Here is a 23,030-nt window from a genome sequence, read left to right as displayed (position 1 = left end):
GCCATGGTTAAAAAGTCATGAATCTGAAAGTACGTATTTCTTATTCACTGATAAATGAAGTGGAAAGGTACGCTTAATTCTGGCGAAGTTGTCTTTTGATGGGAATGCAAATGGATTTAAAAGAGGTTCCCGATGCTTGTCAGGAAGCTCGATCCACTGTCAGTCTGCTGCCAACATGATGCCATAGGAATACTGACTTCTGGCCTCCTGACAATTAAATTCACCTTCCTGCCTCACTTCCCTTTCCCAGGAGCTTTACAAGGTTCCATTCCCTGTCTCCTGCCATTCAGCCAAAGTTCCACCCAAGTCAATAATTTAGAATTCCTACAGAGTAGAATGAGGCTTTAATAAGGATACGGGGAGTCCACACTCAGTGAAATAAAATAACAAAGTTTTATTTACACAGACAATCAGTGCACCGCCCGGTAGATCCCTACCGGGTTCCTATTCTGGTCAATGCTTTACTGGACAACCTTTCAGACATTGGTTATTTGGGATACCCCAGCGGGAGAGCTCATACTCCTCAAGGAGCATGGGGAAGACAAGCATTTCCACTCCGTAGGTTCCTTGCAGTATATTACAGAGGTCATTCGGTCCATCGAGTTTGCACCAAACCTCTGAAAGAACACCCTACCCACGCCCCCACCCTATCCCCGTAACCCCACCTAACCTGAACAGCGTTGGACTGTGGAAGGAAACCAGAGCACCCAGAGGAAACCCACGGAGACACAGGGAGAAAGTGCAAACTACACACAGATATCCAAGACCGGAATTGAATCCGGGTCCCTGGCGCTGTGAAGCAGCAGTGTTAACCACTGTGCCATCGTGCCACTTGTGAATTTACATTCACTTCTATTAGCTTCAACTTTAGCTAATAGGCGAGATGTAATCTATCTTAATTTTCAAATGGGCAGCGCGGTAGCATTGTGGATAGCACAATTGCTTCACAACTCCAGGGTCCCAGGTTCGATTCCGGCTTGGGTCACTGTCTGTGCGGAGTCTGCACATCCTCCCCGTGTGTGCGTGGGTTTTCTCCGGGTGCTCCGGTTTCCTCCCACAGTCCAAAGATGTGCAGGTTAGGTGGATTGGCTATGCTAAATTGCTCTTAGCGTCCAAAATTTCTCTTAGTGTTGGGTGGGGTTACTGGGTTATGGGGATAGGGTGGGGGTGTTGACCTTGGGTAGGGTGCTCTTTCCAAGAGCCGGTGCAGACTCGATGGGCCGAATGGCCTCCTTCTGCACTGTAAATTCTATGATCTATGATGTATAATAGGCTCATGAATAAGGTCAGAGATGTGGAGTCAGTGGACAAGCATTAATGGATTGCTATCTGGTTTCCAGTGGGTGGAAATAAAGGGTGTGATTCCGAGTGGCAGAAGGTGGGCAGTGGATCAATGTTGGGACCGTTGTTCACAATTTACATTCACAACTTAGACTTTTGAATCCAAGACGCAGAATCTAAATCTGCAGATGACAAATTAGGGTCCTGATGAGGGTAATCATAGCAAGGAGAACTTCAACAACTGACAGCAACACATTATGAGACTTTCAGTGTAGGCAGATTCAGCACAGGGAAACATGAGGTACTTGTTTTGGAAGGAAGAATAGTGCAGTCACTTATTATTTGGAAGGTGCAAGCCTTGGTAGGCAAGTAGGTGGAATGGGCAGATAGTTGGCAGATAAAGTTCAGTGTGGAGATGTGAGAGGTGATGCATTTTGGTAGGAAGAACATGGAGAGACAATGTAAAGTAAGGGTATAATTCTTGAAGAGAGGTAGTAGAAGAACCTGGGTGTATCTGTGCACAGATTATTGAAGGTGGCAGGACAGGTGGAGAAAACAGTTAATAAGGAATAGAGTATTCTATTTATCAATGGGGGCACAGAGGTCAGGAGCAAGGAGTTTCTGCTGAACTTATATTAGACACTAGTTAGATCTCAGCTGGAATATTCTCAGCAGTTCTGGGTGCCACATTATGGGAAGGATGGAGAGAGTGCAGAAGAGGTTTTCAAGGATGTTCCAGGGGTGAGAAACCGCAGTGATGAGGGTAGATTGGAGAGGTTGGGATTGTTCTCCTTGGAGAGAAGAGGGCTGAGAGAAGAAAAGGGACTTTCCCCATTAACGAATTAACACAACCAAAAATACTTCATGACCCATTTATACATTACACCATGCTCTCAGCCTTGCAGATTCAAGACCAAACTCAACTGAGTTTTCCAGCAGGCTCCTTTCTCCCTGTCAAGCGAGGATGAGTCTCCAAGCATCAAGGCACCTTCTGGCCATTTTTTGGCCCTTAAATCTCCACACATTTCATCTCTTTAAACAGAGAATCTCTCCCCGCCAGCATTCTGATCGAGCAAAATAAACACGTCTTTTCCTTGTGTTTCCCACAGCAGCAGTATTTCCCTGTCTCTCCTGGGTTTCTAAGTCTGAGAGTCTCGCACCCAGAAAGAACAGCTGCCTCTTTTTCGTGTCAGGATATGAAAACAGACTCTTGAGTTTCGATGGGTCTTGGGCTGGGCCCTTTCTTCGCAGCAATCGAATCGCGTGGGTCTGTCTCCAAGCAGAGTTCGGCAGGATTTCACCATTCCCTCATTCCGTCATATTCTGATTCACCTTAAATCAAAGGAAACAGTTGAAAACATGAACACCGCACAAACAACATTCTCAACCTGACCTAAAATCAGTCTTTAAAATTATGAAAGATTTTGTTCGAGTGGATACAGAATAAATGTTCCCACTTGTGGAGAAGAGCATAAGTGGAGGCCTTCGGTTTCAACTAGTCACCAAGCAATCCACCCAGATAGTGGTGAGAGTGAAGAGCTCGCGACCACAGAGAATGGTCAACATGAATAGTATAGGTGCATTTAAAGGGAAATTAGACAAACATATAAGGGTGGAGGACAGAAATGGTTAAGGTGGTGGATTTGAATAAGGCAAGATGGGAGTTGGCTCAAGTGGATCATAAACACTGGAATGAACAGGTTGTGCCAGATAGACTGTTTCATATATATATCATATGTGTCCCTTTATAAGCAACTTCATCATATGTCTTCTGGAAATTTACATAAATAATATCCACATACATTCACCTGTATACTACATCAGTCATCTCTTAATAAAATTCAATCAGGTTCATTGGGCAAGGTCAACCCTTTACAATCCATCTTGAAAAAACTGGAAATTATCAAGGTGTTCAATCATCTGATCCTGAATGACAGACTCCAGCAATATCCCAACAGCAGACGATAGGCTTACTGACCTATAATTCCTTGGTTTTCCTTTGCCACCTTTCTTAAATGGCAGAATGGTATGCAGGATTCTACAATCTGGTTTCTGAATCAAGCGAATTTTGGAAGGTCACATTCGGGACATCTGCAGTTATATCACCTACTCCCTTTAAACACAAGGATGGAAAGCAGCTGGTTTTCAAAACATTTTCCTCTTATTGCCATAATTGGTTTCAAGTAAAATCGTAGAATCCCCACAGTGCAGAAGGAGGCCATTCGGTCCATCGAGTCTGTACCTACCCTCTGAAAGAGCACCCTACCTAGGCTCAATCAAAGAACAAAGAACAATTCCCACCCTTTTACCATTACCTCAACTAGGGGCAATTTAGCGTAGCCAATCTATCCAGCCTCCACATCTTTGGACCATGGGAGGAAACTGGGGCACCTGAGGAAACTCATGCAGTCATAGGAAGAATTCATAACCTCCATACAGTCACCAGAGGTCAGAATCAAACCCACTACTCCAGCGCTGTGATGCAGCAGGACTAACCACATGGCCCCTCATCTGCTTCATGCCAACTCATGCCCCCCACCCACCCCCATTGTCCTCATATCCTTCCTGCCAAATGAATACCAGCTCATACCAAGCCATTCCACCCCCCACCATCCTTTGCCCTTACACACTCAATGTCAACTCATCCAGAACCTACCATGGGTAGACATCAGAGGGAATGTTGAAATTAAATCACTGTTATAGCCTTCGCTTTAAAAAGCACTCCTATTCATTAAAGCCCATCCTAAACTTTAAAAGCCCCTTAAGTACCTAATTCCTTATCAAAACAACCAAAAAAAGCAAAACCAGTCAGCACTGAGTTCAGATGACCCTGCTGAGTTAGGGCTTCCCACCTTTGTGAGTCACACCTCACCCTCTTTCATCTACTGGCAAAATAGGAACTGTCAAAATGGGGCGGGGCTTCCAAGTCTGGGTTCCATCCGTCATTTGAAACAAAATCAAGACCTAAATTTCCACTCTGCCACAACATTGAAACAGTTGTAAAACCGTAGTAATTAAAGTCACAAGTGGCATCCTCTGTGCTGGTAACCCATGATGCATTCCCCTCCTCATGCATCTATTGGCCGATTTTCAGCTTTTAACATTATTGACAACAACACTCTTGCCCAGTGCCTTTGATCCGTTGTTTCATTCAATAGAGCTTCTCTTGCTTAGTTCAGTTTTTACCTATCAAATTATAGCTTATGTTATCTTCAACAATGTCCCTTTTTTACCCCACATTGATGGCAATAGGACTCTCCACTCCTCCATGCATTGCTGTCTTCTGTACCTACAGACCGATACTGAGCCTCATACCAAAATTTTCATCAACAGATGCTCTTCAGTGGTTTGATCCAAAGAGGTGAGGTTAGTGATAGTAATCAACTATCTTCTGATAGATCTGATAGGTAAAATTGCTATTTTAATGTAAATATTAAAGCCCAGTTTTAATACCCATTTTAAAATAAGGATTTCAGTACTCATCGCCTTAGATCATGACAAAACACATAACTTCAACAGAAGCACAAAAGCCTGACACATGCACAAATTAATTGTAGATTGAAACAACATTTTGTTGAGAAAATGAACAAGCTATTGTTCTGATTAACATGTTTTCAAAGTCAGTTTGACATTAAGAAATAAGCTGTACCAGTAATCTAGATCAGGGTCAACTAAGCACCATAGCAATATAAAGGCACCATTATCCAGAATGTGGATAAAGCAAAGTCAGCAGAAAACCAGTGGAAACCAGTCTTGATAATAGCACAAAATCGCATTCCATAGCATACACAAATATTCAAACATGAAACATTCAGAACCTATGTTTCACATTGAGGATTGACAGTTAACCATTGAATCAAATGAGTTTGATTCTCACCCAAACCAATTAGGATGACATAGAGGTGTAGACAGATGGCTTCAGACCAATAAAATTCTCTTTAAACATGATGGTCCATATGGCCATCTTTATTCCAGGATCATCCTATACTTTGACCTAACTATTTGCTAGGGCAGCACGATAGCATTGTGGATAGCACAATTGCTTCACAGCTCCAGGGTCCCAGGTTTGATTCCGGCTTGGGTCACTGTCTGTGCGGAATCTGCACATCCTCCCCGTGTGTGCGTGGGTTTCCTCTGGGTGCTCTGGTTTCCAAGGGCCAGTGCAGACTTGATGGGCCGAATGGCCCCCTTCTGCACTGTAAATTCTATGATTATCTCTATTTTCATGTTTTCACTTTTCCACTCTAAATCTTGAAGAAAATGCAAGCTGTTTTGCCGTATCCAAGAAACCATTTCTGTATTATGTTGAAAGTTAAATTGTTTATAAGTTCCTTTTCTTTAAGTCCTTTGCTACCCAGACTTTATTGAGAATAGATTTAAGTTTCTTTCAATTGTAATCTAATAGAGGCAATAAAAGATTCTTATTTGCATCCGAGAGGTTTAACTCAAATTTCTACTGAGGTTTAGTGTTCCAAGACTTCACTTGATCCGCATGGTAGATCTCTTCAACTTGGCGTAGTTCGGCAAAAGGGGAGGAGTGCAGAATCGGAGGAAATCGGAAGACTGAAGAAAGACCAGAAGGACAGAAGACCCAAAGACATCTATCCGAAAAATGGCTAAGACTGGAATAAGAAAACATCTTTTTCACCCATTAAAAGTCTTAAAGCCGCATCAAGCAGTGCATCGACTCCTTAGAAAAGATCCTTTTCAGACTGTGTTAATCAATCTGGTGCCGGTCATAGAAACTAAAATACAACGGGACTGAACAGTGAATAGCCGTGGTAGTGCACGAAGATTGCACAAAAATATAGTTGACGACCAAAAAATTGGGCGTAAGGCTGAGTTTATGGCCGACATGACTCCTAAAATAGATTCAGAACCTTCAAATGGTAGAGAAATACTTCCCACAACTTCCAAGGGAGGTCATGCTGTAGTGGATGTCTCTGTTGATGATATAGTGGGTGATCTTAGATCTTTGATTTATTGACAATTTGGACTGAAGTAGCCACAAAAATTTAATCAAAACTGACATTCCCAAAGGGCAGTGGTCCCTTGATAACATCAAGAAGGCATGGGGAAAAACCACATGCTTAAATAAAGGAAAACGTATGAAATGGTCTTTTGCAGTAATGGCACAGCTCCACAAACATCAAGCGACAATCGCAAAAACTAAATTCGATCATGACCTTAAGTCCACTAAAGACCAACTAGCAACAGTTGTTGAACAATTACGAGATGCAAAATCTAAACTTGAATAAGGTGATCAGATTAAAACATTATTGGAAAATGCAACCTTTAAAGTTCAACAACAATCATTTCAAATTGATGAATTACAACGTAAAAATACTGACTCAGAATCCAAACTTCAACCGTTAATATCAGAAAATGATGGTCTTAAAAGTCAAAATTGCCAGTTACTTGAGGAAAAATGTCTTTTGGAAAGTGACATGGACACCATGAAATGTCGTAACAAATTACTGACAGACAAATTAACAGCTCCACCAACGGGAAGAGTTGAAATGATTTTAACTAAGGCCTAAGGTGTACCAGTGATATCTAAATCAAATCCTGAATTATAGCAAGCTGCTACTGACATGAAAGCAATGAATACACTGATCGAAGTTCCACAGGAGGAGTCTGGCCAAATGAAATATCTGTCCATTCCGGGTTCAAGGACACTTTTACCCCAGAACAAACTTATCTTACCCTGAGATTGACCACGACATGCTGCTGGCCCCGATCCAAAAGCCTCTCATGGCAGCTTTAATACACTGTCATATTTTTAAACAAGAAAAGCCTGTTCGGTTGAGCAATGAGCCTAGTGGCAAACAAAGTGCAATACAACTTAACCCATTAAGCACCAAACAGCTTGGAGTTGAAGTGATAAAGACAATAGCCTGGGTTTTAAACCATTTAAAAGATCTGTCATCTAAAGCCCATTTTGTCACTGGTTTAAAACCAGAACTGTCTGCAGCTTTAAACTTGATCCTACCCAGACCTCAGTCCGAAACAGCAACTGCTACAAATAGCACGTCAAATGTTGCTTCTCCTCCTCCATTAACGACAAATCCAACCCCTGTACTCACTCCGAAAAAGAATTCCAGAAAAGATATGAAATTCTTTTCTTGTCTTGAAGATGGCCATTTTGCGAATTTCAGATTTGATGATTGCAAACTGGACTCCTATGATGAAGGCCCACCTCCTGGCTACAGGAATACGCCCTAAGTCACGTCTCGCCAAAAAATTGATAAGAACTGTTAACTTGAGAAAACTGTCATTATTTTGAATGTTGGCTTATTAATTTTAAGAAATTAACAAATCTTGTTAGCTGTGCTTTCTTTAACAGCCGGTGAATTCATCTACAGAAAACCAAGTTCATTCAGCGCTAGATTGGTTCAGTCATATATTCAATAAGTCATTGTGTTTGATATTTTAAAATAAATGTTTAAAATTAGCTTGAAAATTAAAACCAGACAATGTGGAAGCTGTTTTTAAGAAAAGTAACTGATTCAAAGCAAATCTATGTTTGAGAACAACCGTTCGAAGACAATTGATTAGCAGTAATTTGGCAGCAATCCAACTTTTACTCCCAGTCCATTTGAGTGACATATATAAAAAAATGTTAAGAGATGCAAATGGCATCATTCTAAGTTATCCACTCACAATGCCCTCTTTTGTTTCTGCACTGAAATTAACCCTTTCAGCATGCTTTTGTGTATAATCCAGAAGATGTCAAAGATTCATAGAATAATAGATATTACAGGGCAGAAGGAGGCCATTCGGCCTATCGAGGCTGCACCAGCTTTTGGAAAGAGCACCCCACCCCAGGTCCACACATCCACCTCATCTCCACAACCCAGTAACCCCTAAGGGCAATTTTGGACACTAAGGGCAATTTAGCATGGCCAATCCACCTAACCTGCACATCTTTGGACTATGGGAGGAAACCGGAGAACCAGGAGGAAACCCACACAGACACTGGGAGGATGTGCAGACTCCGTACAGACAGTGACCCAAGCCGGGAATTGAACCTGGGACCCTGGAGCTGTGAAGCAATTGTGCTAACCACAATGCTACCATGCTGCCTAATTCACATCCGAATACAAAGTTAAAAAGAAAACTTAACCAACCCTTTGATTACACTCTTTGGGGTTTATCAAAATCAATTTTGATAACCATTTAACCATTTATTACTAAACCATATACTCAACTTCAGTTATTTTGCTGTATAATCATTTTATTTTTACACATGAAATTATTATTATTACTTGTTTATTGCTGAATTATGTAGACACAATATCAATTTTTAATCAGTGTATCAATGTTTTAAGCAATATTGAGGAAAGATCAGTTGGATCCACGCATGACATGTGAAGCGCGCGTATAAGTATTAAGATCTGTAAAAATGTTTACCGTAATATTCATTTTCAGTTATTTGATTCTCTTTGTAAATGTTGTACAAGAACTGAATGAGAACACATTCCTTTACACATCTAAGATATATGCTGAAAATTTCAACATTTCCAATTGTTGGGTAGGCATTGCAACCCCTACTAACTCAAGAGAAGGTATTCCCTTCTTAACTATTCCCTTTAATGCTTCAGAAACAGCAGAATATCAGAGTGTCCCTCGCTCTGTGGTGGTCCGTTCTGGAGCATATTCATGTGAAAAAGGAAGGTACAAGATTTATCTCAAGAAATGTATTAATTTATGGAAATCTGCAGGCTACCCACTGGACCCCTTTTCAAGATGACACCAACTTAAATATAACCCTAAGAAAAATCCTAAATATATTAGCCTTCCAACTAATATGAAACAAAAAGGATCAATATGCCTCACTAGTAATAATCATTCTAAAGGGATGAAAATGGGCAATAGTGCTTGTACGAATTATTTGGATGGTAACACAGCTTATAAATGTATGCAAAATTTATTACAAGAACTGAATGGCCCTCAACAATAAGAGACATACACAACATCACAAATAATAAAACATTCTCAGATCTTTGGTACTTAGAAGATATTTACTTATATTCTGCTTATAATGGAACTTATTTTATTTGTCATGGCAAAGCATATTCCTGGCTCCCAAAATACTGGTCAGGATCTTGCTATTTAGGATACATAGTACCTGCCATCCCGGATTCAAACCCGGATCCCCAGAGCATGACTCTGGGTCTCTGGATTATTAGTCCAGCAATAACACCTCTATACCATTGCCTCCCCACTGATCTACAGATTGGGAAAGGCTTATGAGTTCTGGATCACAAGGCTCATTTGTTCAAGGACAACATCTCCTGTCTCTGATGTCAGGCATCAGCCCAGTATGGTTGTGGTGAAATGTGAATTCACCATAATTACTGAGGTTTCTTTGGGCAGCAGCCAATGGGTGACGTCAAGGAGTGGGTGGATGGTTGTCGGGAGGGTACATCGTAGTGGGAACCTTAAACTGTAGACAGGGCTTGGATGAGGAATTGTCTGTTGACAGACTCTTGCTAAAGTGCAGGACGATGGATATATCAGGGGCTGGATTCTCCGACACCCCCCCCCACCCCGGCCGGGTCGGAGAATCGCCGGGGGGGAGGGGGGTTGGGCGGCGTGAATCCTGCCCCCGCCGTCTCCTGAAGTCTCCAGCACCAGAGATTCGGCGGGGGTGGGAATTGCGCCGCGCCTGTCTGCAAGGCCCCCCCCGACGATTCTCCGGTCCACGATGGGCCAAAGTCCCGTTGCTGTTATGCCGTTCCCGCCGGTGGGAAACAAACCACCTCCCTTACCGGTGGAATCAGGTGGCGCTAACGGGCTCCGGGGTCCTGGGGGGGGGGGACGCGGGGCGATCTGACCCGGGGGGAGCCCCCACGGTAGCCTGGCCCGCGATCAGGGCCCACCGATCGGCGGGCGAGCCTGTGCCGTGGGGGCACTCTTTTCCTTCCGCATTGGCCAGTCTTCACGATGGCGGACACGGAAGTGACCCCCTCCCCCTGCGCATGTGCGGGGTTGACGTCAGCAGCCGCTGACACTCCTGCGCATGCGCGGACTTCCACCGGCCGGCGAAGTCCCTTCGGCCCGGGGCTGGCGTGGTGCCAAAGTCCGTTCCCACCTGCCGGCGGGGCGCCAACCACTCCTGCGCAGGCCTAGCCCCTCAAGGTTAGGGATTGGCCCCTAAACATAGAACATAGAACAGTACAGCACAGAACAAGCCCTTCGGCCCTCGATGTTGTGCCGAACAATGATCACCCCACTTAAACCCACGTAACCCGTATACCCGTAACCCAACAATCCCCCCATTAACCTTACACTACGGGCAATTTAGCATGGCCAATCCACCTAACCCACACATCTTTGGACTGTGGGAGGAAACCGGAGCACCCGGAGGAAACCCACGCGCACACGGGGAGGACGTGTGGACTCCACACAGACAGTGACCCAGCCAGGAATCGAACCTGGGACCCTGGAGCTGTGAAGCATTGATGCTAACCACCATGCTACCGTGAGGCCCCTAAAGGTGCGGAGAAAGGTGCGGAAGGAGAAATCCGCACCTTTGGGGCGGCCCGACGCCGGAGTGCTTCACGCCACTTCATCCCGCCGGGACCCCCCGCCCTGCCGGGTAGGGGAGAATCCCGGCCCAGATCTTTGAGTGCTTCAGATATCACTTTAATTTGATACTAAATATTAATCTATCCCTGTTCCAGATGGTGATCCACCTGCTTCCTGTTCCAACATTTAGTTTTATTTCAGATTTCTAGCACTACGTTGAGCAATCCTTCAGTTGCTCTTGAACAGACATGCCAAAACATTGTCGAAAACCTTTAAATTATCCACAATATTTGGTGCTTCAAATGATGACACTCAAAATAAATATCTATTGATTTTAGACTGGTTTACTTAATTTGATCAAACAGCAACACATTCTTGGAACTGAAATCAGTGGAGAGAGGGATAAAATTGGACCAAAAGTTTTTTTTGGTATTTTCACATGTACTGTAATGAGCACCTTAATCTGCAACATTTCAATCTGCAAAGTTCCAGGATTCTGGATAATATGTCTAGGGTATTACTTACTCCCAGCATGGTTCATCCCAGAAGGCTCAGAAATTACCCACTAATATTTTTCTTTTCTGAAATGCTAATAGCAGGTTCAGTCATATAACGTTTACAATCTTACAATTTTGCGGTAAATTGGCTGTGTCCAAAGCTTTCAAACTGCAATTAAATAATGCTTCAAGAAAGGAGATGACAAAGCAAAATTTTTGCACAGACACATTCCGTATATAACCCAATTCATTTGTCACTTCAACTGACACATTAAAAAAACTGCAAATAAATGAATTACGGGGCTGAATTTTGAGGCCTGGTTGGGGTGGGGTGGGTGGATAGACCAATGGCCTGCCAACAACTTGCACCAGGGAAATGAGGAGGGTAACCACAAAATTTGATTTGATTTACTGTCACATGTACAGTGAAAAATATTTTTCTGCGGCCGAGGGAGCGTACAAAAGTACGTACATAGTAGACAAAAAAGAATAATCGACAGAGTACATTGACAAATGGTGCATCGATAGACAGTGATTGGTTATAATGCGGAACAAGGGGCCAAACAAAGCAAATACATGAGCAAGAGCAAAATAGGGCACCGTGAATAATGTTCTTACAGGGAACAGATCAGTGCGCGGGGGAGTCGTTGAGGAGTCTAGTATCCTGCCATATCCAGCAATTTATTTTAAGCATATATTTACACACACTGTGAGGAGGTGGAAGGATTCCTGAGCTGCTTATCAGCCCGTTAAACCATGTTGTAAATGCTCCTTCCATAGCTTCGATAAGTACACAGGGAATCCACATCGAGTAACAATAAAAACAAAGTTTTATTTAAAAACAACATAAACATACCGTATATACTCACGTATCCTGTGATCTCGCGTATCATGCGACCCCTAAATTTTCGTCCCCAAAACATGATTTTATCATATATCTTATGTATCATGCGAGTCACTTTTTTGAGATACCAGATGACACTAGGCTAGGCTTTCCGCCGTAAACAACCGAATGAGAAACAGCTGTTTTGCTGTTTCTAATCACGATAATAAACAGTTACCGAACACATAACAAGTACCGTAACACATAACAACGATCGAATACATTCTACCCTTAGCCACTATGGAGAAAAGATCTGCGAAGAAATATACTGCCAAATTGAAGCTGCAAGTTGTTGCCGAAGCGGAACAAAGCAACAACGTTAAAGCTGCAAAGCTGTTTGGTGTTGAAAGCTGTGTCCGAAACTGGAGAAAACAAAAAGAAAAATTGAAAGAAACACCTTCCTATAAATGCGCAAATCGCGGGTCGCAAAGCATTAAAAAAATGTGGAATAGCAAATGCTTTGGATGGAAGTGAAGATGATGCTTTATTCGAAGATGCAGGAGAAGAGGATGAAAATATTGAAGACCTGGAAGATGAACAGTATGACGACTGCCTCGATGAAGAAGAATTCCAAACTTTATTTGATGATGACACTGATAACAATGAATGCGAATTTGAAGGATTTTAGTTTACCTGTAATAGTTTGTTTTAATAGTGTTTTTATTTTATTAAATGTTAATTAACCTACATATGTATTCCTGTTTTATATTTCATTATGTCCAAAAATAAATATAATAGTTTCATTAACTACTGGGTACTATTTGACTTACCGTAAATGGATACGGTCTGCTTAACAGCCTAACAGCCTAATCTTGGCCAGCACTTCACACCCGCAAATTTTGTATCTCGCGTATCATGCGACCCCCCAAATTTAGGTTACAATTTAGGTTTTCAAAAGTCGCATGATACGCGAGTATATACGGTACATACTTCCTGGTAGACCCCTACCTGGTTCCTGCTTGACCGGTTCCTTACTGGCTGACATTAAATAATTGAGATACGCTGCCCCTAGTGGGGGAGCTCATACTCCACAAGGAGCATGAGGAAGACAAACATTCTCACCCTATAGGTCCAGGGCGGGATCTTACAGTGGCCAACAAGTTCTTGTTGGACTTGAACCTGGAGCTTCTGGTGCACGTTACCCAATACACCACAAACCTTCCCTGATCCAGCAATGATGCCAATTAATGTAGTGATGAATTAATTAATGGGAATGTTCCATTTTTGACAGCAGTTCCCACACTGCATGGACTGTCCAGGGCAGAGCAGGTGCATGGGTACAGCTACACAATGCGGAAGTATGGCTGCCCAGCTCTCCAAATGAGCAAGTCACTGAGTGCCATTCCCCCGCCTTCTCCCTGTAACCCTGCACAGAATTCTTTTTCAGATAACATCTATGCAAAGATGCACTTTCACAGACTTCATTAGAAACACAAACGGATTTATTAATAAGAACTGTACAGCAGCCTCAGCCACACGGCTGCACCTCGTCCCCTAATGTCTCCGCACTAAGAGAGGTCTCCAACCCTTGGGTGATTACCCACTTTGAGTCCCAATTGGTAACTCACTCCATGTCACCATAACTCTGCTGTGTTGCCCTTAAAGGGACAATCACCACAAATCACCACAATCTCATTCCCTTTTGAATACCTCGCTTGAACCTGCCTCCACCACACTCTCAGGCAGTGCATTCCAGACCTTAACCACTTGCGGAGTGAAAAACGTTCTCCTCAAGTGGCTTTTGCTTCTTTTGCCAATTACTTTAAATCTGTACCCTATTGTTTTCCATCCTTTTATGAGTGGGAAAAAATTCTCCCTATTTATTCTGCCCAGACACCTCATAACTTTGAATACTTCTATCAAATCTCCCCTCAGCCAAATCTGCCCACTTGGCAGTGCCCCCTGACAGATCCCCCAGGGGCACGGCCAGGGTGCAATGCCCAGCCTAGTCCCTCAACCACTGGGACATCTCTATGTCCCTGGCATGGTCATCACAATTGGTTTTCGCCTTTGAAAACCTGTAATGATTCACGCCAACATGACATCACCCCATTGGGCAGGAGGATATTGCGTTGCCGGATTCTACAGTATCAAGGCTGGTAATACATATTAGTTCACTAAAATGTGTGAAAATCAGGTTCATGCCCGGATCACATCCAGCAGGGAACGGGGAAGATCTCAAATCCTGTTTCGGCCCTATCACAAGATTTAGTAGTCATAACAGGATTTGCGTTCACGGCGAACGGGTCCATAGATCGCGCCTATGATCTACAGTTTGTGGATGAGTGCTCTGTCATTGTCCACTCGGCACCAGATTTGTTAGCCAATTTCAATCTCTTCAATTCATCATCCAAGAAACCCAGGCTGGATTTTCCGATTTTCAGGCTATGTCCTCACACCGGCATGGGAATGGTGGCGTTTTACAACCGAAAATTCAGAGCAAAACGGCCACCGGTCCTCCGTTTGGCTGAGGGCTAGCAGCTGAGCAGCATAGAGCACCCGGCTGTAGCTGCCGATACAGCCCAGAGAATTGCCTGGTCCATGGCCATGCATGCGCACGGTGGCGACCTTCAGCGGCCGGGCCGTGCAACATGGCGCCGGCCACGTGCGGATCCGGAATGCAAAATAGTGCCCCCCCCTTTGGCCGGCTCGCAAGCCCCGGACCACCCCCCACGAGTGCCCCAGCCCCTGAAAAAGTCCCCTCCTGCCCGCGGATCAGCCCTCCTCCGACTATGGCAGCGCTGGACTGAGTCCGCTGCCGCCACGCCGGGTTCCCGACGGATGATAGCACATGCGACCGAGGGTGCCGGGAACTAGGCCGGTCGGGTACTCCTAGAGAATGCCGCTTTGGAGGGCGGAGAATCGCGAAAGCGGCGTCGCCCCCGATTTGGTCGAAAGCGGCTATTCTCCAGCTGATTGCCGAACACAATTTTGGCACCGGCGACCGGAGAATCCCGCCCCCAATCTCTCTTTCAGTATTGCCAAAATCAAACTAGTAGGACTTCTGCAGAGTTTTAATTCAGCATACTAGTTGTGGGATTATGTAGTTCTGTCTCTAGCATGCTGTTTCTGCTGTCCTGGATGAACGCAATCCTGTGTTCCAGCTTCACCAGGCTGGTGAACCACATGTTGCAGTATGCCTGGTACTCATCTCCTGGCATGCTCTCCTATACTCCACATTTAACCCGGTTAATCCATTGTTTTATGTAATGGTGGAGTGAGAGATGTGCACAGGCTTGATGAGCCTATAAGCCTTGTGATCGCTTTGTGATTATACTTTATTCTATTGTGAGATCGCAGATTTTGATGAAATTCACTTCCATTACTGCTGATGGCTCAGAGCACTTCATGAATGCTTCACTTTGAGTCGCTAGATCTTAATTGATTCAGTTTAGCATGGTGGCAGTCCCATGCAAGATGGTGGAGGGTGTTCTCAGTGTAAAGACAGCACCTCATTCCTACAAGGCCTGTGTTGTGGTCATTCCAACAAATTCTGTCATGGGTAGAAAAGCTGGTTTGGGCAAAGGTAAACAGGCTTTCCTCTGCTGTTCATTTCCTCATCGCCTGATGGCAGCCAGGATGGCAGCTAAGTCTATCAGGACTTGGCCAGCTCCATCATTCGGGGACTTGATTTCTTGATTAATGAGGGGATCAGGGTTGTGGGGAGAAGGCAGGAGAATGGGGATGAGAAAATATCAGCCATGACTGAATGGTGGAGCAGACTCGATGGGCCGAGTGGCCTAATTCTGCTCCTATGTCTTATGGTCTTATCGTCTTATGGGGACATAAAAGTGCCCCATCCTTACTACCCTCAGTGCTTCTCCAGCTGATGCTGTACATGGAGGAGTGTTTATTCATTAGCTGAAGGAAGACATTGGGTGATATTTAGCAAGAGCTTTCCTTGTGCTGATGTCAAGAAACCTCATGGGGCCGAGAGTCAATGTTGAGATCTTCCAGTGTCACTCCCTCCAAACTCTATACTAAAATGCCATCACCTCCAGTGGGTCTGTCCTGTCAGCGGGCAGCACATAAACAGGGCTGGTGATGGAGCAATCTGGGCTGTTAGTTGTGAGATGTGATTCAGTTATTGTGCTCTGTTATTCTGTTGTATGACATCTATATGGAAAACCTCTTCCAGATTTGGAACAGGTCCACACATATAAATGATGAGGACTTGCTAGGTTCAACTGGACTGGAAGGGAGCTCCCAGGGGGAGCGAGGCTGGTCAGGGGCCTGGAGCCATCGGCCAGGGTCACCCCTGGGCTAGGGGCTAAGGGGCTCAGTGCCTACATAGCTGACAGGCCTTCCCCAGAATTATGTATTCCCATAACAGGGGTAACTACAGCTGCTGACTGCCTGCCCCGCCAGAAAACTTCCAGGACAGAATATGGTTGTGGTTAAATGGTGAAAATCACTTTAACTCCCTTTGACTGTGAGCAGCCTCTGCTTGCACAGCTGAAGGCTATTGTTAACAAGGAATTGACATTGTTAGTTCTGTGAGCACTGCTGGTTGTGTTTGCTGTTTGCTCCTGCTGGTGACTGCAGATGCACGGAAGCTGCTGTTGCTGTTTCTTTCCTTTTCTGTCGCTGATAGAAGGACAATTTTTTCCAAGGTCCCTGGGGCCTGGAAGAGCAGGCTCAGGTGGACGGGGTGAGGGGGGTGGAGGTGAAGGGTGTGGCAGACAGGACCGATACCAGGGGCTGGTGTCAACTTACCCCTGTGGTGGAGGTCGTTGGTTTTCTTCCTCCCCTGCACTGAGGTCCTCCTGGTCACACTGCCCGTACTGATGGCTGCTGCCATTGACTCCCAGGTGGCATTGGCATCCCTGTGGCTGGTTCCCCCAACCCCCATGGGGTAGCAGGGCGTCCCATCTCACCACCAGGGCGTACAGCAGCCTGACCAGATCGGCATCCACGGAGTGTGGAGTTTGTGGACAATCCACCTGTTCATATGGATAATATGGCTGGACTAGTGTTTCATAAAGTATCAGCAATGTGACCCTGATGTACTCTTCAGCTTAATGATCCTTTCACTGTCACTAAAGCAAGCAATAGAAAAGGCTTTAGCAATTTTTTTGTTGAACAACCAATTAGTCTTAAAGGTCATTAAATTATCATGCAGAGAAGTAAGGCCATGATATATCACTGACTGACTACATTTATGATGCTGTGAGTAGCTTGACTATATGTATATTTTAGTGCCTCATTATGGAAGACCAACAAATTTCAGGACCTGGCTCAGGGTTTATAAAAACAAGGCAAGTTAGACATTGGGTACCATCCAATGCCCCCACTCTCACCCCTCACAAGGCATGCTTGGAGGCAAGAGGGGCCATGTATTTGGATGGGAAGGTGTAGGGTGGAGATCTCGCCACGTTCTCCACTCCCCCCCATTTCCCAAATTAAGTGGGCCTCAATCCAATGTCGCTGGTACTTGATCAGTGGCAGATGGGAGACTTGCCATATGCGCCAACTGCACAGCAAACCCTGTCGGGTGCCAATAAGTACACTTCCTCATTCTCAAGCACTGCCCAATGGAGGGATCAAGAATTGGGAAGGCGGTAGGGGGAGCAGGGGGAGTGTATGTATCCCCCCTTCCCGTTCTATCAAACCCTCCTTCACTAGTACCTTCCTCACAGGGCCCTCATCATGCCCCATTTACCTTACTTGCAGGGCTCTCGAGACAATGTCCAGAGTAGGCCCCAGTCCAACACCCACCCTTGCTATTGCTCCCAATGGTGCGGTCGGTACTGGCCTCCGATTGGCCAACAGTCCTTGAGGGCAGATACCATGTCCTATACAATATAGTAAGACACTTGAATGTTGCCACTGCAGCCAGGAGCCCTGGCAGCAAGGACCCCAGATGCCAATTTAGTACTTTATTCCATCTGGTTTCCTGAAGGTATCAGGTCAACAGGGATGCCTCCAGTTTTTGTTTTGGGGGTCAGGAGCCCCCACCACCTGCAATAAATTCCATCCAGTGTTTGAGTTCTCTTTTCTTGCAGACTTCTCCCTTCCCCTCCTCTCCTGGAAGAATTGACTCCTGCTTGATTGTGTATGGCTCCAAAGCATGAGATATCCTCCAGTATCTCACCTAACTGACCATTCATAAATGAATCCTTGGCAGTGAATTTTAAGACACAAAATGTAATTATATCAAGCAACAGAGTCAACCCCAATCTTGTCCATTCCACATATCCACATGCAGGTGAGAGATTGGGAGCAGGAACCTGAGCTGCCACTTTAGTCCCAATCCATGATGCCAAAGTTAAATGTAGCACACTTACCAGTCTTCTGCTGGGATCCATTAATCCCTGAACCAAGAATCTTTCCAGTTAACATTGTTATGGGCCAGCGTTTAGTGAATATCAAAGGATATCATAGCGTTCACCTGACCCACAACTTTTACTAGATTGTGGTATGGGGAGCACACAGCCCACTCTACAGGTGGGGTACAGCAGAAATGGAAAAGTATTTTTTAAAGCAAAACAATGTTTATTCTATTAACTCAAGTTAACCTTTTTGAAACAAACAGTGAACATCTTAGCAACCATCAATTCAAATGCAACCCCCAAAGAATATAATACTAAGCAATCCTTACACTTTCCTTTTAACATCCATTAGGCATCAAAAAAAACTTTCAACAGAAGCACATCAGGTTTAAATTCACTACTGAGAACAGTTACCACTCTGAATTCACCAAATGATCAAGTGATACATGGCAGAGAAAACAACATTACACCTTTGTGGCTGGCTGCAGCTCCAACATTAAAACAAAACCAAAAAACACAGACGCACCCAAGCTTTTCTCAAAGTGAAACTAAAAAGCAAAGCCAGAGCTGAGCTCCACCCACACTCTGACATCACTGCAGTAACTTGAGCAGACAAACTTTTCTTAAAGTGACATTCTCATGACAGCATTACTAGTCTTGGATAATGTTGTCACGCCAGCAATGTAAAGCAATATACTTACCATTTGATCAATTCTTTTTGATGATTAGTTTCAGTCAACTGTGCCATTCAAATGTTCTCAAAAAATAAAGTCCCCTTAAAAAAAAAACATTCAGAGGTGTTAATGACACAAAAATATTGGCAGTGAGATTGATCATCAGGTAAAATAGGTTGTAGATCAATTGTGAGTGATCTGGTTTTTCCAGTTTCTGCTTATTCAGTTGAAGTTACAGCAAATGATCTGGGAAACCGCTGCAGAAGTAAAATCCCAGTGAATGTTATTCCAGATCAATGAAATTTGGGGTGAAATTCTTCCATCTGAGAATAAGCCCCTTGGTGGGGGCTGGCAGTGTTCCCTGCAGCAGATGATGACGGGACATCCCACGGTCTCTTCTGTCCTCGGCATGTTTAATTAAACAGTCGGGGGATTCCCAATGTCTTCCATAGTGGGGTTGACCTGATGATGCACGCCGTGCCGTAATATCCGGGCACCATATTTTAAAGGCACTCAGACATCCTCAGGACCAATGCAAAGTGTGGAAGTGTCTGCAAGGGAAGGTGAAGGTCCAGCGCCGCAGTTTAATAGCACGTCCTCCTGGACTATGTCCGGATCTGGAATACACTGCACCCAGCCGAAGGGAGGAGGAGGCCAAGCAGGGATGCCAACCTTGAATGGCGGGAGATGCCATTCGTGCTCAGGTTGCACAAAAGACTTCAGAAATACAGGGCGCGATTTACGTAAGTGGTAAGTGGGAACAAAGTCCCATAGTGAGCGTGTTTAGCCATGTGTTTCCCGGCACTCGCAGCGCTGAGAAACACAGTTTTATAAACCACAACCGCCGTTTGATAAGGGGCCTCGATGGGGAAGGAACACGCAGCCGGGTCCACAGATAGCCCCGTTTTGTACACCAAGGAGCTCCTCAGTGTCGTGTGAAATTGGGCACCATTTAAAAATGGCGTCTCGATCACCGAGGTCCTGAAGCGACCCTCAACTCCACCCCCCAGCCCCCGGACTAATGCACTACAGGAGGCTTTCTGGCCCTCTTCCACACCCCTCCAACACCCACACAGGGCACCCGGGCCCGATCATACCCACACAAAAAATGTCAGCTTGGCAGTGCCCTCCTGGCACCCTGGCAGTGCCTCTGCCAGTGCCACCTGGGCACCTTGGAAGTGCCAATCTGGGACCCATCCCAACTCCGCAACTCACTTCCTGGTCACCGCCCCTCCCTAGTTGCCCCTCAGCCAGTGGCACAACTGTCAGCAAACTATGGCGATGTTGGACACCTTGCATCCCCTCTCTCTCTCTCCCTCAGCAGCCATGACATCGGTTTCACAATTTTTAAAACCACAAGTAAACAGTGCCGTCAGGAACTCGGCCCATCGGAGGTGAAGAATCGCAAGGCACCAGAGAATACCGGGTCAGGGCCACAAATGACATGCAAAAGGTGTTTACTGAACGCGCATTCTGGACCGCATTGAAGCCCCTGTCGAGATGATGGAGAATTCAAGTTGGCATCAAATCGGTGCCCGCTGCGATTTTGGCATTGGAACTTGTTCTCTGCCCAGTCGTGTTTCGCGATTTCAGCGTCAGTCAGCAGAGAATCCCATCCATAGGGCGGGATTCTCCAATCCCGCGGCAGAGTGTCCACACCGTCGTAAACGGCGTCGCATTTGACGACGATGTGAACGGGCCGCTGCCTGGGGTAATTCTGGCTCCTACAGGGGGCCAGCGCAGTGCTGGAGCGATACAACAAAAACATACTGTAGCACCGCTCCAGCTGCCGATCCCGGTGCGAACTGTGCACTGCGGGGTCGGCGCATGCGCAGTGGCACCGGCTCCACGCATGTACAGTGGCCTCCTTCAACGCGCCAGCCCCGACGCAACATCGTGCAGGGCTAAAGTGGCCGACACATAGGAAAGGAGGCCCCCAGCCAGAGAGGCCGCCCCGTCAATCGGTGGGCCCCGATCGTGGGCCAGGCCACATCAGAGGGCCCCCCCCCCCCCCCCCCCCCCCCGGACCCCCCCCACAGGCCACCCCAACCCTTCCACGCCAGGTTTCCGCCGGCTGAGAACAGGTTAGAACGGGTCAGTGGGACTCGTTTTTTTTTTCATGGCCATCCGGGCCGGGGAATCGGCCGGCTGGCCGCGTAGAGCGGCCCGTGACCGGCTGCGGAGAATCACGTGCCGGCGAAGCGGCGGCATGGCCTGGTTGCGGGATTCTCTGGCCCGGCCCAGGGCTGGGAGAATCCCGCCTAGGGTCTCCCAAAAGGAGAATCCAGTCCTATATATATACTGCACACTATATACATTATCGATATATATATATCTAGAAAATATATACGTCAATTTAAATAGAAGTCTCGTTGGATTTTCCTGCCAGAGCTTCCACCTTAAAAGCTTCACCATGTTACATTTGGAATGCCAGACAAAGAGGTGCCCAGAATATAAGTTTTATATAATTTTTGTCTGGCTCAGGGAAGCAGAAATGGCTTTGTGGGCTGCTGTATGGAAATTGATGTTTAATGATTAGTCTGAATTTAGTTTGCATACAATTGAAGTGTGCCAACCCAATATGGTTTTATGTTGAATTCTGGGTCACAAGCTCATCACATGACTTGATCATGGCATCACACTCAAAATTGACAAGGGGCAAAGAAAATATAGCCTTAACGTGGTAATGTAAGAGTCAAGGTTGAACAATTATTGGTGCCGAACCATCCAAGTCCCTGGCAATTAAAATGATCAGCCTTTGTTCTCTAAATTTAAAGTTCTATTGTGCAAAGAAAAAACAGTATTTAAATATTCATCCTTGTGCATTGAATTAGTGCAGTTTGCTGTTTAAGGGAAGTCACATTATTTTATATCGTGTACCCACCTTTGATTTTGTAAATTTCGAATTAAGATCTGTGATTAATTTTTGTTACTCTATAGTTCTTGTGAATGTTAATATTGGTTAGTTGAATGCACTATGTTTAGTTGTGTTTAGCAGATCAAGCGTTTTCAAGCATTGATATGTATTTTATGTAGCCTTTGTGTAACTTCTGTAGCGTTGTAAGTTTATAAAACTACTTTGTAAGTTTTATTGACTTACACCAAGTTCTGACAGATACAACAAAAACATACTGTAGCAAAAACACCTTGACAAGCATCTGTTTAAATGAAATCCTGTAGACATCCTACAGATCAATTATCTCAATCAATTATCTCAAGTATAAGCAGACACAAAAATTATTCTCACATACTCTCAGTGGCGCGATTTACTGGGAAAAAAAGAGTCCCGTTTTGGGTGGGTTTAGTGGGGTGTTTCTGGGTTCCTGCAACACTGAGAATGACGCCACTATCTTTTTTGGGGCCTCCGTGGGGAACATCCCACTGAGGCTGCACTTAATTTCCTGTACTGATGAGCTAGTAAATTTATTTTATTAGTTTTAAGGTTATAAGCAACATAACCATTTTATTTTCTGGAGATATGACAGAGAGAGAAAACCAATCCAGCCTGGGGCCAGACTGAAAGGTTGTCTGCCCCGCTGCCTGCTTGCTTGGAGGCCAAATGCTGCTATCACTTGGATGCTATGAGTGTGCTTGCTGCCACCTCGTTACTTCTGTAGTGAAGAAGGAATGGGAAAGGGTGGGGCCTGTTTCACCTGGGTGGCTTGCTGAAGGTGGGCAGTCTGCCCTGCAGCTTGCTGGTGCTTTTATCTGTGCTGCTGCCTTTAATGTTTCATGCCTGGAAGCTGTGCATTGCTGTTACTGCCTCTTTCTCTGTATCCTGGGGCCAGGAGAGGGAGGAAGTCAGGTGCCCTGCTGCCGTTGCTTTGGAAGGAAAGGTGGCGGTCTGAATCAACTGTGTAACTTGCTGGAGGTTTTAAGAACTGCTTCG

General features: G+C 45.2%; 1 long non-coding RNA gene across 1 annotated transcript in view; it reads right to left on the bottom strand.

The window, feature by feature from the left end:
* Window positions 1-1,276: 1,276 nt before the first annotated feature.
* Window positions 1,277-23,030, bottom strand: part of LOC119972964 — a 46,452-nt gene continuing 24,698 nt past the window's right edge. The window contains exon 3 of the long non-coding RNA XR_005462199.1: window positions 1,277-2,613. This is a non-coding gene — a long non-coding RNA (uncharacterized LOC119972964). The remainder of the gene's footprint in view (window positions 2,614-23,030) is intronic.

The sequence above is a fragment of the Scyliorhinus canicula genome, chromosome 10 (genome assembly GCF_902713615.1).
Source record: "Scyliorhinus canicula chromosome 10, sScyCan1.1, whole genome shotgun sequence".
Classification (NCBI taxonomy): domain Eukaryota; kingdom Metazoa; phylum Chordata; class Chondrichthyes; order Carcharhiniformes; family Scyliorhinidae; genus Scyliorhinus; species Scyliorhinus canicula.
This window is presented reverse-complemented; position numbering and strand designations above follow the sequence as displayed.